Here is a 14,117-nt window from a genome sequence, read left to right as displayed (position 1 = left end):
TTTACTGTACCTACTCCTGATTTCTATGGGAGAAGCATCTCAATCCCTGCCATTGGAGCAAACAATTTTGAGCTTAAGCCTCAATTAGTTTCTCTAATGCAACAGAATTGCAAGTTTCATGGACTTCCATTGGAAGATCCTCATCAGTTCTTAGCTGAGTTCTTGCAAATCTGTGACACTATCAAGACCAATGGGGTTGACCCTGAAGTCTACAGACTTATGCTCTTTCCTTTTGCTGTAAGAGACAGAGCTAGGACATGGTTGGGTTCACAACCTAAAGAAAGCCTGAACTCTTGGGAAAAGCTAGTCAATGCCTTCTTGGCAAAGTTCTTTCCACCTAAAAAATTGAGCAAGCTTAGAGTGGAAGTCCAAACCTTTAGACAGAAGGATGGTGAGTCCCTCTATGAAGCTTGGGAGAGATACAAGCAATTGATCAGAAGGTGCCCTTCTGACATGCTTTCAGAATGGAGCATCATAGGAATCTTCTATGATGGTCTGTCTGAACTATCCAAGATGTCATTGGATAGCTCTGCTGGAGGATCTCTTTATCTGAAGAAGATGCCTGCAGAAGCTCAAGAACTCATTGAAATGGTTGCAAATAACCAATTCATGTACACCTCTGAAAGGAATCCTGTGAATAATTAGATAGCTCAGAAGAAAGGAGTTCTTGAGATTGATACTCTAAAGCCATATTGGCTCAGAATAAAATATTGACCCAACAAGTCAATATGATTTCTCAGAGTCTGTCTGGAATGCAAGCAGCAACAGGAAGTACTAAGGAAGCTTCCTCTGAAGAAGAAGCTTGTGATCCTGAGAACCCAGCAATGGAAGAGGTGAATTATATGGGAGAACCCTATCGAAACACCTATAACCCTTCATGAAGAAATCATCCAAATCTCTCATGGAAGGATCAACAGAGACCTCAACAAAGTTTCAACAACAATAATGGTGGAAGAAACAGGTTTAGCAATAGCAAGCCTTTTCCATCATCTTCTCAGCAACAGACAGAGAATTCTAAGCAGAGCCACTCTGACTTAGCAACCATTGTCTCTGATCTAATTAAAACCACTCAAAGTTTCGTGACTGAAACAAGGTCCTCCATTAGAAATTTGGAGGCACAATTGGGTCAGTTGAGTAAGAAAATTACTGAGCTCCCTCCTAGCACTCTCCCAAGCAATACAGAAGAGAATCCAAAAAGAGAGTGCAAGGCCATAACCACATCTCACATGGCCGAACATGGAGAGGAGGAAGAGGCAGTGATTCCCACTGAGGAAGACCTCAATGGACACCCACTGACCTCCATGGAGTTCCCTAATGAGGAACCATGGGAATCTGAGGCTCATTCTGAGACCATAGAGATTCCATTGAATTTACTTCTGCCTTTCATAAGCTCTGATGAGTACTCTTCCTCTGAAGAGGATGAAGATGTCACTGAAGAGCAAGTTGCTATGTACCTTGGAGCAATCATGAAGCTAAATGACAAGTTATTTGGTAATGAGACTTGGGAGAATGAACCTCCATTGCTCATCAAAAAATTGGATAACTTGACTAGGCAGAGATTACCTCAAAAGAGACAGGACCCTGGAAAGTTCTCAATCCCTTGTACCATAGGCACTATGACCTTTGAGAAGGCTCTGTGTGACCTAGGGTCAAGCATAAACCTTATGCCTCTCTCTGTAATGGAGAAGCTAGGGATCATTGAGGTACAAGCTGCAAGAATCTCACTGGAGATGGCAGACAATTCAAAGAAACAAGCTTATAGACTTGTAGAGGATGTCTTAGTAAAGGTTGAAGACCATTACATCCCTGCTGATTTCATAGTCCTAGAGACTGGGAAGTGTATGGATGAATCCATCATCCTTGGCAGACCCTTCCTAGCCACAGCAAAAGTTGTGATTGATGTTGACAGAGGAAAATTGATCATTCAAGTGAATGAAGACTCCCTTGTGTTTAAAGCTCAAGGATATCCCTCTGTAACCATGGAGAGGAAGCATGAAGAGCTTCTGTCAATACAGAATCAAACAGAGCCCCACAGTCAAACTCTAAGTTTGGTGTTGGGAGGCCACAACCAAACTCTAAGTTTGGTGTTGAACCCCCACATTCAAACTCTAAGTTTGGTGTTGGGAGGTTCCAACAATGCTCTAAATATCTGTGAGGCTCCATGAGAGCCACTGTCAAGCTATTGACATTAAAGAAGCGCTTGTTGGGAGGCAACCCAATCTTTACTTATCTATGTTAAATTTCTATTTTCTATTGTTATTTTATGTTTTCTGTAGGTTGATGATCATGTGAAGTCACAAAAACAATTGAAAAAGCAAAAACAAAGTGAAAAATAGAATGAAAAATAGAACACCCTGGAGGAGACAGTTACTGGCGTTTAAACGCCAGTAAAGGTAGCAGAATGGGCGTTAAACGCCCAGTCTGGCACCATTCTGGGCGTTTAACGCCAGAAAAAGGCACCAGACTGGCGTTTAACGCCAGGAATGGGCAAGAAGCTGGCGTTAAACGCCAGAAATGGGTAGCAGCCTGGCGTTTAACGCCAGGATTGGCAGAAAGGGGCGTTTTTGCACGCCACTTGGTGCAGGGATGAGATATCCTTGACACCTCAGGATCTGTGGACCCCACAAGATCCCCACCTACCCCACCACTCTCTTTCTTCTTCACCCATTCACCAATCACCTCAATACCTTTTCCCCAAAAACCCCTCACCTATCAAATCCCACCATTCTCTTCACCACTCACATCCATCCTTCATGAAACCCCACCTACCTCACAATCCAAATTCAAACCACTTTCCCTCCCAAACCCACCCATAATGGCCGAACCAAACACCCCTCTCACTCCTATATAAACCCATCTTCACTCCTTCATTTTCACACAACCTAAACACCACTTCTCCCCCTTGGCTGAAACACAAAGCCCACTCCATCTCCTCTATTTCTTCTTCTTCTACTCTCTTCTTTCTTCTTTTGCTCGAGGACGAGCAACCTTCTAAGTTTGGTGTGGTAAAAGCTAAAGCTTTTTGTTTTTCCATAACCATTTATGACACCAAAGGCCGGAGAAACCTCTAGAAAGAGGAAAGGGAAGGCAAAAGCTTCCACCTCCGAGTCATGGGAGATGGAGAGATTCCTCTCAAGGGTGCATCAAGACCACTTCTATGAAGTTGTGGCCAAGAAGAAAGTGATCCCCGAGGTCCCTTTCAAACTCAAAAAGAATGAGTATCCGGAGATCTGACATGAGATCCGAAGAAGAGGTTGGGAAGTTCTCACCAACCCCATTCAACAAGTCGGAATCTTAATGGTTCAAGAGTTCTATGCCAATGCATGGATCACCAAGAACCATGATCAAAGTGTGAACCCGGACCCTAAGAATTGGCTTACAATGGTTCGGGGGAATTACTTAGATTTTAGTCTAGAAAATGTAAGGTTGGCATTCAACTTGCCTATGATGCAAGGAGATGCACACCCCTACACTAGAAGGGTCAACTTTGATCAAAGGTTGGACCAAGTCCTCATGGACATATGTGAAGAGGGCACTCAATGGAAGAGAGATTCAAGAGGGAAGCCGGTTCAACTAAGAAGGCATGACCTCAAGCCCGTGGCTAGGGGATGGTTGGAGTTCATCCAACGCTCAATCATTCCCACTAGCAACCGGTCCGAAGCTACGATAGACCGGGCTATCATGATACATAGCATCATGATTGGAGAGGAAGGGGAAGTTCATGAGGTTATATCCCAAGAACTCTACAAGGTGGCGGACAAGTCCTCTCCTTTGGCAAGGTTAGCCTTCCCTCATCTCATTTGTCACCTTTGCAATTCGGTTGGAATTGACATAGAGGGAGACATTCTCATTGATGAGGACAAACCCATCACTAAGAAAAGGATGGAGAAAACAAGAGAACCTCATCAAGAGCATGAGGAAATTCCTCATCATGAAATCCCTGAGATGCCTCAAGGAATGCATCTTCCTCCACAAAACTATTGGGAGCAAATCAACACCTCCCTAGGAGAATTAAGTTCCAACATGGGACAACTAAGGGTGGAGCACCAAGAGCATTCCATCCTCCTCCATGAAATTAGAGAAGATCAAAGAATCATGAGAGAGGAGCAACAAAGGCAAGGAAGAGACATTGAGGAGCTCAAGCACTCCATAAGATCTTCAAGAGGAAGAACAAGCCGCGATCACTAAGGTGGACCCGTTCTTTAATTTCCTTGTTCTTTATTTTTCTGTTTTTTCGAAAATTATGCTTTATGTTTGTGTCTTTATTACATGATCATTAGTGTCTAAGTGTCTATGCCTTAAATCTATGAAAATGAATCCATCACCTTTCTTAAATGAAAAAATGTTTTTAATTGAAAAAGAAAAAGAAGTGCATGAATTTCAAATTTTAAAATAGTTTAATTATTTTGATGTGGTGGCAATACTATTGTTTTTCTGAATGAATGCTTGAACAGTGCATATTTTTGAATTTGATTGTTTATGAATGTTAAAATTGTTGGCTCTTGAAAGAATGAAAGGAAAAAAAGAAATGTTATCTGATGATCTGAAAAATCATAAAATTGATTCTTGAAGCAAGAAAAAGCAGTGAAAAGCTTGCGGAAAAAAAAAAGAGAGAGAAGCAAGCAGAAAAAGCCAATACCCCTTTAAACCAAAAGGCAAGGGTGATAAAAAGGATCCAAGGCTTTGAGCATCAGTGGATAGGAGGGCCCATAGGAATAAAAATCCTGGCCTAAGCAGCTAAACCAAGCTGTCCCTTACCATGTGCTTGTGGCGTGAAGGTGTCAAGTGAAAACTTGAGACTGAGCGGTTAAAGTCGAGGTCTAAAGTAAAAAGAAGAGTGTGCTTAAGAACCCTGGACACCTCTAATTGGGGACTCTAGCAAAGCTGAGTCACAATCTGAAAAGGTTCACCCAGTTATGTGTCTGTGGCATTTATGTATCCGGTGGTAATACTGGAAAACAAAGTGCTTAGGGCCACGACCAAGACTCATAAAGTAGCTGTGTTCAAGAATCAACATACTTAACTAGGAGAATCAATAACACTATCTGGATTCTGAGTTCCTATAGACGCCAATCATTCTGAACTTCAAAGGATAAAGTGAGATGCCAAAACTGTTCAGAAGCAAAAAGCTAAAAGCCCCGCTCATCTAATTAATACTGATCTTCATAGATGTTTTTGGAATTCATTGTACATTCTCTTCTTTTTATTCTATTTGATTTTCAGTTGCTTGGGACAAGCAACAATTTAAGTTTGGTGTTGTGATGAGCGGATAATTTATACGCTTTTTGGCATTATTTTTAGTATGTTTTTAGTATATTTTAATTAGTTTTTATTATATTTTTATTAGTTTTTATTTAAAAACACTCTTCTGGACTTTACTATGAGTTTGTGTGTTTTTCTGTGATTTCAGGTATTTTCTGGCTGAAATTGAGGGACCTGAGCAAAAATCTGATTCAGAGGCTGAAAAAGGACTGCAGATGCTGTTGGATTCTGACCTCCCTGCACTCAAAGTGGATTTTCTTGAGCTATAATAGCCCAATTGGCACGCTCTTAATTGCGTTGGAAAGTAGACATCCTGGGCTTTCCAGAAATATATAATAGTCTATACTTTGCCCGAGATTTGATGGCCCAAACAGGCGTTTCAAGTCAGCTCAAGAATTCTGGCGTTTAACTCCAAAACTGGCACAAAAGCTGGAGTTAAACGCCCAAACTGGCACAAAAGCTGGCGTTTAACTCTAACAAAAGTCTCTACACATGAAAGCTTCAATGCTCAGCCCAAGTACATACCAAGTGGGCCCGGAAGAAGATTTTTGCATTAATTACCTATTTCTGTAACCCTAGGCTACTAGTTCTCTATAAATAGGACCTTTTGCTATTGTATTTGACACACTTGATACACTTGATCATACGTTTGATAGACTTTTCCACGTTTGGGGGCTGGCCTCTCGGCCATGTCTAGACCTTGTTCTTATGTATTTTTAACGGTGGAGTTTCTACACACCATAGATTAAGGTGTGGAGCTCTGCTGTTCTGCATGAATTAATACAAGTACTATTGTTTTTCTATTCAACTCAAGTCTATTTCTTCTCTATGATATTCATTCGTTCTTCAACTTGATGAATGTGATAATCTGTGACACTCATCATCATTCTCACCTATGAACGCGTGACTGACAACCACTTCCGTTCTACATGAACAAGCTTGAATGCATATCTCTTGGGTTTCTAATCTAAGATTGGAACCTTCGTGGTATAGGCTAGAATTATTGGCGGCCATTCCTGAGATCCGGAAAGTCTAAACCTTATCTATGGTATTTCGAGTAGGATCTGGGAAGGAATGACTGTGACGAGCTTCAAACTCGCGATTGTGGGGCGTGTGACAGACGCAAAAGGATCAATGGATCCTATTCCGACATGATCGAGAACCGACAGCTGATTAGCCGATGTTGTGACAAAGCATCAGGACCATTTTCACTGAGAGGACGGGATGTAGCCATTGACAACGGTGATGCCCAACATAAAGCTTGCCATGGAAAGGAGTATGAATGATTGGAAGAAGGCAATAGGAAAGCAGAGGTTCAAGAAGAACAAAGCATCTTCATACGCTTATCTGAAATCCACCAATGAATTACATAAGTATCTCTATCTTTATTTTATGTTTATTTTCATTACCTTAAACTCCATAACCATTTGAATTCACCTGACTGAGATTTACAAGGTGACCATAGCTTGTTTCAAGCCGACAATCTCCGTGGGTTCGACCCTTACTCACGTAAGGTTTATTACTTGGACGACCCAGTGCACTTGCTGGTTAGTTGTGCGGAATTGTGACAAAGTGTGATTCACGTTTGAGAACTCCAAGTCTTTGGTGCCATTGTTGATGATCACAATTTCGTGCACCACAAATCCTGTTTGCTCCTCTTTGAGTTTGTTTTCAACCCTTTTGCCACCTTGGGAGTATGATTCCCCTATTAGTACTTTTATTGCTTCTTTTTCTATCATTTCCTACAAAATTAATTAACTCAAGCAATCAAAGCAATATTCAATTTAATCATCAAAACACTCCCATAATTAAGCATTATGAATTAATTTTTTATATGAAAAAGCATAAAAAATACAACATGATGCACACGCATCACAACACCAAACTTAAACTTTACTTGTCCTCAAGCAAATAAAGAATCATGCAATACAATTTGACAATCCACGGTGGGAAGAATAGCAATTGAATGTTCATGGTTGGCTAGTTCACTATGCATGCAATAATCACAAAAGAAATTCAAATGATTGATGTTTCTATCTAGCTCACTTTATAAAACCTTTTCTTTATCTTCCTTCCTTGAACAAGTTTTTCATCTTTTTCTTAGCTTAGCTTCTTGGGTGGTTTGCACCATTAGTTAAAAGCTTCGACTCTAAATGCTTTGTTTTCAACTATTACAACTTGATACATAAGCACCACAAGCATTTAATTAGAGGACTCTTTAAGCTCATTTGTTTCTTTTCTTTACTTTCCTTCTAATCATTGGTTCTTAGAGTCTTGAGCTTTGCGGGAGTGTTTTGCACTTGAGCCTAGCCTTGACTCTAAGTGTTTTGTTTTCAAGCTTTTTGCTTTATACATAAACACCACAAGTACTTGACTAATGAATTGTCATTGGTACTTAGAGCCTTCAACTTTCTCCAATTTGCCTTTACTTGACTTAATTGATTTGCTTCTTCAAGGTTTTCAAAATTTTAAAATTTTCATAAAATGTCCTAGATAAAAACTTCAATTAAACAAATCCCAATGCAATTAAGCGAAAATAGTCATGCTAGCCTCCTAATACTTATATGCTCATGATAAATTCTTCTTTAATTACCTTGTTTGTTTATAATCATGATGCTTAATTGTTTTGACTCACAAATTTTAAGATGGTAATTATGATGTAAAAGCAACATGTTACAATTCAAAATCAAACTATGCTTTTCTAAAAAAGAAGAACACACATGCATATAAAAGAAATGGAAGACAATCATGCAATTGAAAGTATTGAAAATAAATATGAGAAAAAGGAACTTAACCACATTGTAGATCTTTATCTTTGTTGTTGTCATTTTCCTCCTATTCCTTCCTTTCCCAACACCAAACTTAGAATGATTGCTTGTCCTCAAGCAACAAATAAAATAGTAGTGATAGAATTTATGATTAACTGAATGTCTTCACGAAGAGATGTGAGGAGTAATGCATGTGTTTAAGCAAGAAAAATTAAAGATAACAATCAAGGTACAAAGAAAAGAGACAATATGATTGCATTAATAAGTAGGTTGTGCATGGTACTTTGAATGAAAGGTAAGTGGTCACTCCAAACTTGGTGTGACACTTTCATTTTAAAATAATGCAAGTACCTAGTGAAGATTGAAAATCAAATTGTTTTAGGACAACACCAAACTTATTCTATGCAATCTCACGCCAAATTATTTAAAAGTAAAACTAAGTAAAGCAAGAAATTGTTATCAATGGTTGGGTTGCCTCCCAACAAGCGCTCTTTTAATGTCATTATCTTGACATGTTAGTTCTTGAATTTTCTTCCTCTTCTTCCAATTGGTTAAGAGAAATGACTTCAAGGGAGAAGAGGAGAAAATTGGTGCCCCTTGATTTGATTGCCTCCTAACAAGCCTTCTTTTGTTGTTATTAGCTTGAATCCTCTTGCTTGTTGGGGTGGGGGTTAGATTGTGTTTTGTTGACCTTTTCTTTTTCATGGATATTTTCTTTTGTTTCTTGGTCACTATCCTTCTTTGACTGTTCTCCTTGATTGCCTTCACTTCCTTGATTTCAAGACATAGGTGTTGTGTGATGGTTGTAGTGTCTTCTTCATCAAGAACCTCTTAGATTGATGGTTCAATTAAACCATCCACCATGCAACTCTCTACTTCATTGGAGTGTGGACTCCCTTGGTTGTTTTCCTCTTTTTCTTGTTCATGATGTTGCATTGAGTTTTTTGGGAGTGAGTTTGCATGTTCTCTTGTCACTTTAAGTAGCCTCTGTGGATATGGAGCCCTAGGCTTATATACTCTCACAACCTCCTCCTTCTTCATTAGAGTCTCACTTGGTATGGTGCCTCTTTTTCTTGTTCTTCCGATTCCTCCCTTGTACCCACAATTTGATCTTCATCCTCCTTGCTTAGCACTACTCCTCTTGTGATATTGTATTCTTCCCTTAGCCAAGGAAAGAGATTGGTTGGATCTTTATCATCGAATTGTGCTAATTATCTCATTTTTTTTTCATGGTCCATTTTTGCTATTTTCTCTTCTTCTTTAAATTTCCTTTCCTCCTCTTCCTATTTTTTATTGTTTCCTATGATCTTTTCACGGAGAAGTTCTATCCTAGAAAGTGTATCAAAAGGAGGTTGTGTAGGTTGTGGTGGTTGGTTGGGGTTGGGTTGAGAATGAAATTGGTTATTTTGTAAACAGAATTGGTTGGAATGGTATATGCTTAGCGGGTAATGAGGTGAGTTTTGTGGACCATGGAAAAAATTTTGTGCATAGTAGGATGAATTTTATCGGTGGCTAAATGAATTGTATGGATTTGGGAAGGAGTTTTGCGTTGAGGCATACTCAAGTGGTGAAGAATTTTGATATGAAAAATTTGGAGGTGAGTTTGGACAATTTTGCATAAATACATCTAGTGATGATGGCTCTTGATGAATGGGGTATGGAGCATTAAATTCCCATTGGTTTTGACCTTCCCAATTATAATTTGGATAGTTGTTCCATTAATAGGAGTATGAACCATTTTGAGACCTTGGAAAGTATCCCATTTGGTTTGATTGCTCAAACCCCATCATTCCGTGATCTTGATATCCCCAACCACAATTAGTATAGTAGCTTGAATCATTTTGTGGTGGTGAAAAATATCCCATATAGTATGATTGATCAAAAGATGATGTATACTCCATTCTTCTTTGAAAATGCTATTGTATCAAACAACACAATCACCAAGAGAAATTGAAATTCCTTATGTCACAAATAAGGAATTCTTAGTGAGGCAATAACACAAACACTTAACTTGCAATAAGAAAAGAGAAATAAAAAAAAGCAAGTAAATGACAAAAACAAAAAAAAAATGCCTAATCCAGATAATTAATCAACCGGTAGTTTGTTAATCACAATTAATCCCCGGCAACGGCGCCATAAACTTGATCACGGAAAAATTAATCTTCTGTAATTGACTAGCTATCGGCAAGTACACCGGGTTGTATCAAGTAATAAAACTCACCAGAGTGAGGTCGATCCCACAAGAATTAAAGGATTAAGCAAGCAATAGTTGATTAATTATTCTAGTTAGACGATTCAATTTTTTGTGATAAGCAAGCAAGGAATGTAAATGACTTGAAATTAAATGAAAGCAATAAAGTGCAAGGAAAATAAATGACAAGAAATTAAAGTGCTGAAAATTAAAGTGCAAGAATGTAAATTGCAAGGAATGGAAAGTACAAGAAAGTAAAGTGCAAGAAAGTAAATGACTAGAAAGTAAAACCAAGTGAAGCATTTCTACAAATACTTGGAAGGCATAAATGTACAAAAGTAAATAAAGCCATAAAAGTGCATAAGTAAATGACAAAAATTAAAGACAAGAAGTAAATAACAAGAATTAAGAATGTAATTAACATTGGGATCAAGAGATATTGCATTCTTAGGATCAATAGTTTTTATCTCCTCTTTAATCATGCAATCATTGATCTCTTGGCAATCATGAGTGATTGAATCTCAATCCCTTGGTAATTTAATCTCTCTAACCTTGAACAATTGCCAATTTCTTGATCTAATTGCTTATGAGAAGAGATAAAGAATGGTCCCTAATTATACCACACACTTTCCTAAATCCAAGTATTGGGAAGATTAATATCACAATATCCAACCCAAACCCAAATCTATTCAAGTGTGAGAAAGATTTTCAAGCATGATTCTATGATTTCTTTTCCAAGGCTCACATAGAATCCATATGAACTCAATCTCTTTCCCAAGATAATTAAGTTCTTGAATGAAGAACAAAAATCTTTCTAGTAAATCAAAGAGAGATGAAGTGAAGAAAAAGAATAAAAACAAATTAATCAATTAAATTAAAATAGAGCTCTCTTTCCCAATGTTGAAAATTAGAAGCTCATAACTAAATATTTACAAAAGTGTATATAAAAGAAATGGAAGAAAAGAAGAGAATGAGAGTGAAAGGGGAGTGGAGTCACCTCCACCCCTCCATGGTGTATGTCAAATGATGAATCTAAGGCCCTATTTATAAGCTACATAAATTACAAATTAAAATAAAATTACAATCAAATTCAAATTTTCTAACTACTTCTAGATAATTCTTGTAGCCTTGATTGATTGTTAATTATAGCTTGGCTTGGACTTGTGAGATTTTAATTCCCTTCATGGAGACTTGAAACATTGAAGAATAATGAAGGAATTGGGATATTTGTAAGTGGCCTAATGTGGAGTGTCATTGAAGTGGCAATTTGGGCTTTTGAATGCTTGGAAAGCCTTGCACGTTGAAATATTGGTCTACTGCATCCTCAAACTGAATGCCCACTATAGACTATTATATATCATTGGAAAGCCCTAGATGAAGAGGAAGAGGTCAGTTTGGCGTGCTTGCAAAAAATTTGGCCCAGCATGCCACGCCCAGGCACACCTAGCCGCACGCCGAGTATGTAGTGCTGAAAGAATAGTGATTTGCACCCTCAAATCCAGTGTTTAATATAGTGTTATATATTATTGGAAAGATCTGGAAGTCTACTTTCCAATGGCACTGAGATCACTCCATTTGGATCTTTGTAGATCGAGTTATTCTTGTTGGAGTGTGAATAGGTCAGGGTTACAAATCCTGTTTGCTCCTCTTTGAGTTTGTTTCCAACTCTTTTGCCACCTTGGGAGTTTGCTTCCCCTGTTAGTGCTTTTATTGCTTCTCTTTCTATCATTTCCTACAAAATTCATTAACTCAAGCAATCAAAGTGACATTCAATTTAATCATCAAAACACTCCCATAATTAAGCATTATGAATTGATTTTTTATATGTAAAAGCATAGAAAAACACAGCATGATGCACACGCATCAGGAGTTCAATGGATTAAGAACTACCATGAGTTTCATGATCGAGAAGTGCAAGAGTACGACATCGCCAAGCTTAACGGGGCTATCGAGGATTCAATCGGGGTCGTTATCCATATCCTTGAGGAAGGGGAAGAGGAACAAGGAGGAAGAAACTTTCGATGAGTTGTATTTGAGAAGCCATTGACTTCCATGGATAAGCGGGCAACACCTTCTGTTCACACAAGAGTGGGTTTTCCATCGGATTGGGAAACTTGTCCAAGGGGCATACCTTCTCCAGCAAAAGGGGGGTAAAGGGAAAGCTGTCGAAGCTGACCCTATTAAATCTAATGAAAAAGATTTTGATCTCGATGAGGAATATTTTGAAAAGGTGACGAAGAGATGGCCAGCACAATCTCCATTATTCCTATAGTGTATCTGGGAGAATATGAGGAAAATCCTAATGAGGATTATTATTTAGAAGATGAAGAATCTTTTGCTTTCATTTGTGAGAATGAGGAGGTAGGTTGTTTCAAAAAGTCTACAGAGCAGCAAAAGTCACACCTCCAACCATTACACATTAACACTACAATGAGTGGTGTTTGTGTTAAGAAGGTTTTGGTCAATGGGGGAGTGGTGATTAGTCTATTTCTAGAAAGGATGTTGAATAAGGTTGGGAAATATTTCGGTCATTTGATCCCTAGCAATATCTTAGTAAAAGACTACATTGGCGTTTCAACACCAGTAAAGGGGTTGGTTACTCTTCGAGTTCAGATTGGTTCCTTATCTCGAACCACTGTATTTGTAGTGGTTTCTTCAAAGGCCAGTTACAATGCATTGTTAGGTTGAGATTGAATCCATGGTGTAACACCCTACCACACAGAGCTTTATGCTTAAGTTCATAAAACAGAGGCTGGAGAATATGTAGATACCTACATGTATATAAGTATATCCCATAAAATTCCAAAACACATAAAGAAAGCACCTAGTTCTCTAAAAAGCATCTAAGAGGATTAATCATAAGTTATATATACACAGGAGTTTCTATAAATATAAATACATAACCGACAGCCCCAAATTATAACATCCCAACTTCGCTTTGTCATAGGAACCTCTAGACTCTCACCGAGGCGCATCTCGACCTACATCTGAAAATAACAACATTTGTAAGGAATGAGAACTAGAGGTTCTCAGCATGGTAATGGTGCCCACATAAATAATATATACGATCCCGAAAAATCCAGAGGCAATCTTAGAACTCCGACACTCAAATTAAAATCTTAGAGTTATACTTTAAACTAAAAACCAGGTGAACTATCTATGGTACTTAGGATCTAGTCCAATTTTTAACTTAATCCCCATAATTCTCACTCTCCTCCAACCTTCCCAAACTCTGATGGAACTACCCTCGTCACTCCTCTGCCAAACGAGGGATCCCTCACTTGCAGGAACATACAAGACAAGCAAAGGAAACACAGATAGGATGCAATTACAGCAAGTAAATCAGATAGCAGCTAGTCATAGATAAGAAATTTGGTAAGTCAAAACAAATTCATACAAGTGCATATGATGCATGTCTATCCTATGGCTATTGAGCTCATTTATCGGTTATACAGCCAACCCGACTTGTCCGGCAGCTAACCCGGGCATTGTCTCTCTGTTGTGCACAAATATCTCAGCACATTGGCTGACCATTAGAGAGAGAGTGCCCTGTCACCATTAAAGAAAATATGTGTCCTGTCACCATTAGAGGGAATATATGTCCTGTCACCATTACTTAGAGAGAATATGTGCCCTATCACCACTAAAAGGAATACGTGCCCTGTCACCATTAGAGGGAATAGATGCCCTATCACCCATACAACCAGAGAGAAAATACATACATACTCATCATCAATCATCCTCAATCATGCTTCATTTATCATATTCAATCATTTTCAAACAATCATAATTAAGTTAACCTTTTCATAATAGTCTCAATATTCTACACTTCCTCAATCAACCAACATTAGTTACATTATCATTCATATCATGTTTAACTTCTTTCAAAGCCCTCG

At 38.4% G+C, this 14,117-nt stretch overlaps 1 non-coding gene across 1 annotated transcript; it reads right to left on the bottom strand.

Annotated features, from left to right (window-relative positions):
• Nucleotides 1-351: 351 nt before the first annotated feature.
• On the bottom strand, nt 352-459 carry LOC112753789 (small nucleolar RNA R71). Its single transcript, XR_003178156.1, has one exon. It is a non-coding gene; the product is annotated as a small nucleolar RNA R71 (small nucleolar RNA).
• Nucleotides 460-14,117: the final 13,658 nt, after the last annotated feature.

This window comes from Arachis hypogaea, chromosome 15, assembly GCF_003086295.3.
Source record: "Arachis hypogaea cultivar Tifrunner chromosome 15, arahy.Tifrunner.gnm2.J5K5, whole genome shotgun sequence".
Classification (NCBI taxonomy): domain Eukaryota; kingdom Viridiplantae; phylum Streptophyta; class Magnoliopsida; order Fabales; family Fabaceae; genus Arachis; species Arachis hypogaea.
Note: the sequence above shows the minus strand (reverse complement) of the source record. Positions and strands in the feature narration are given on the sequence as shown.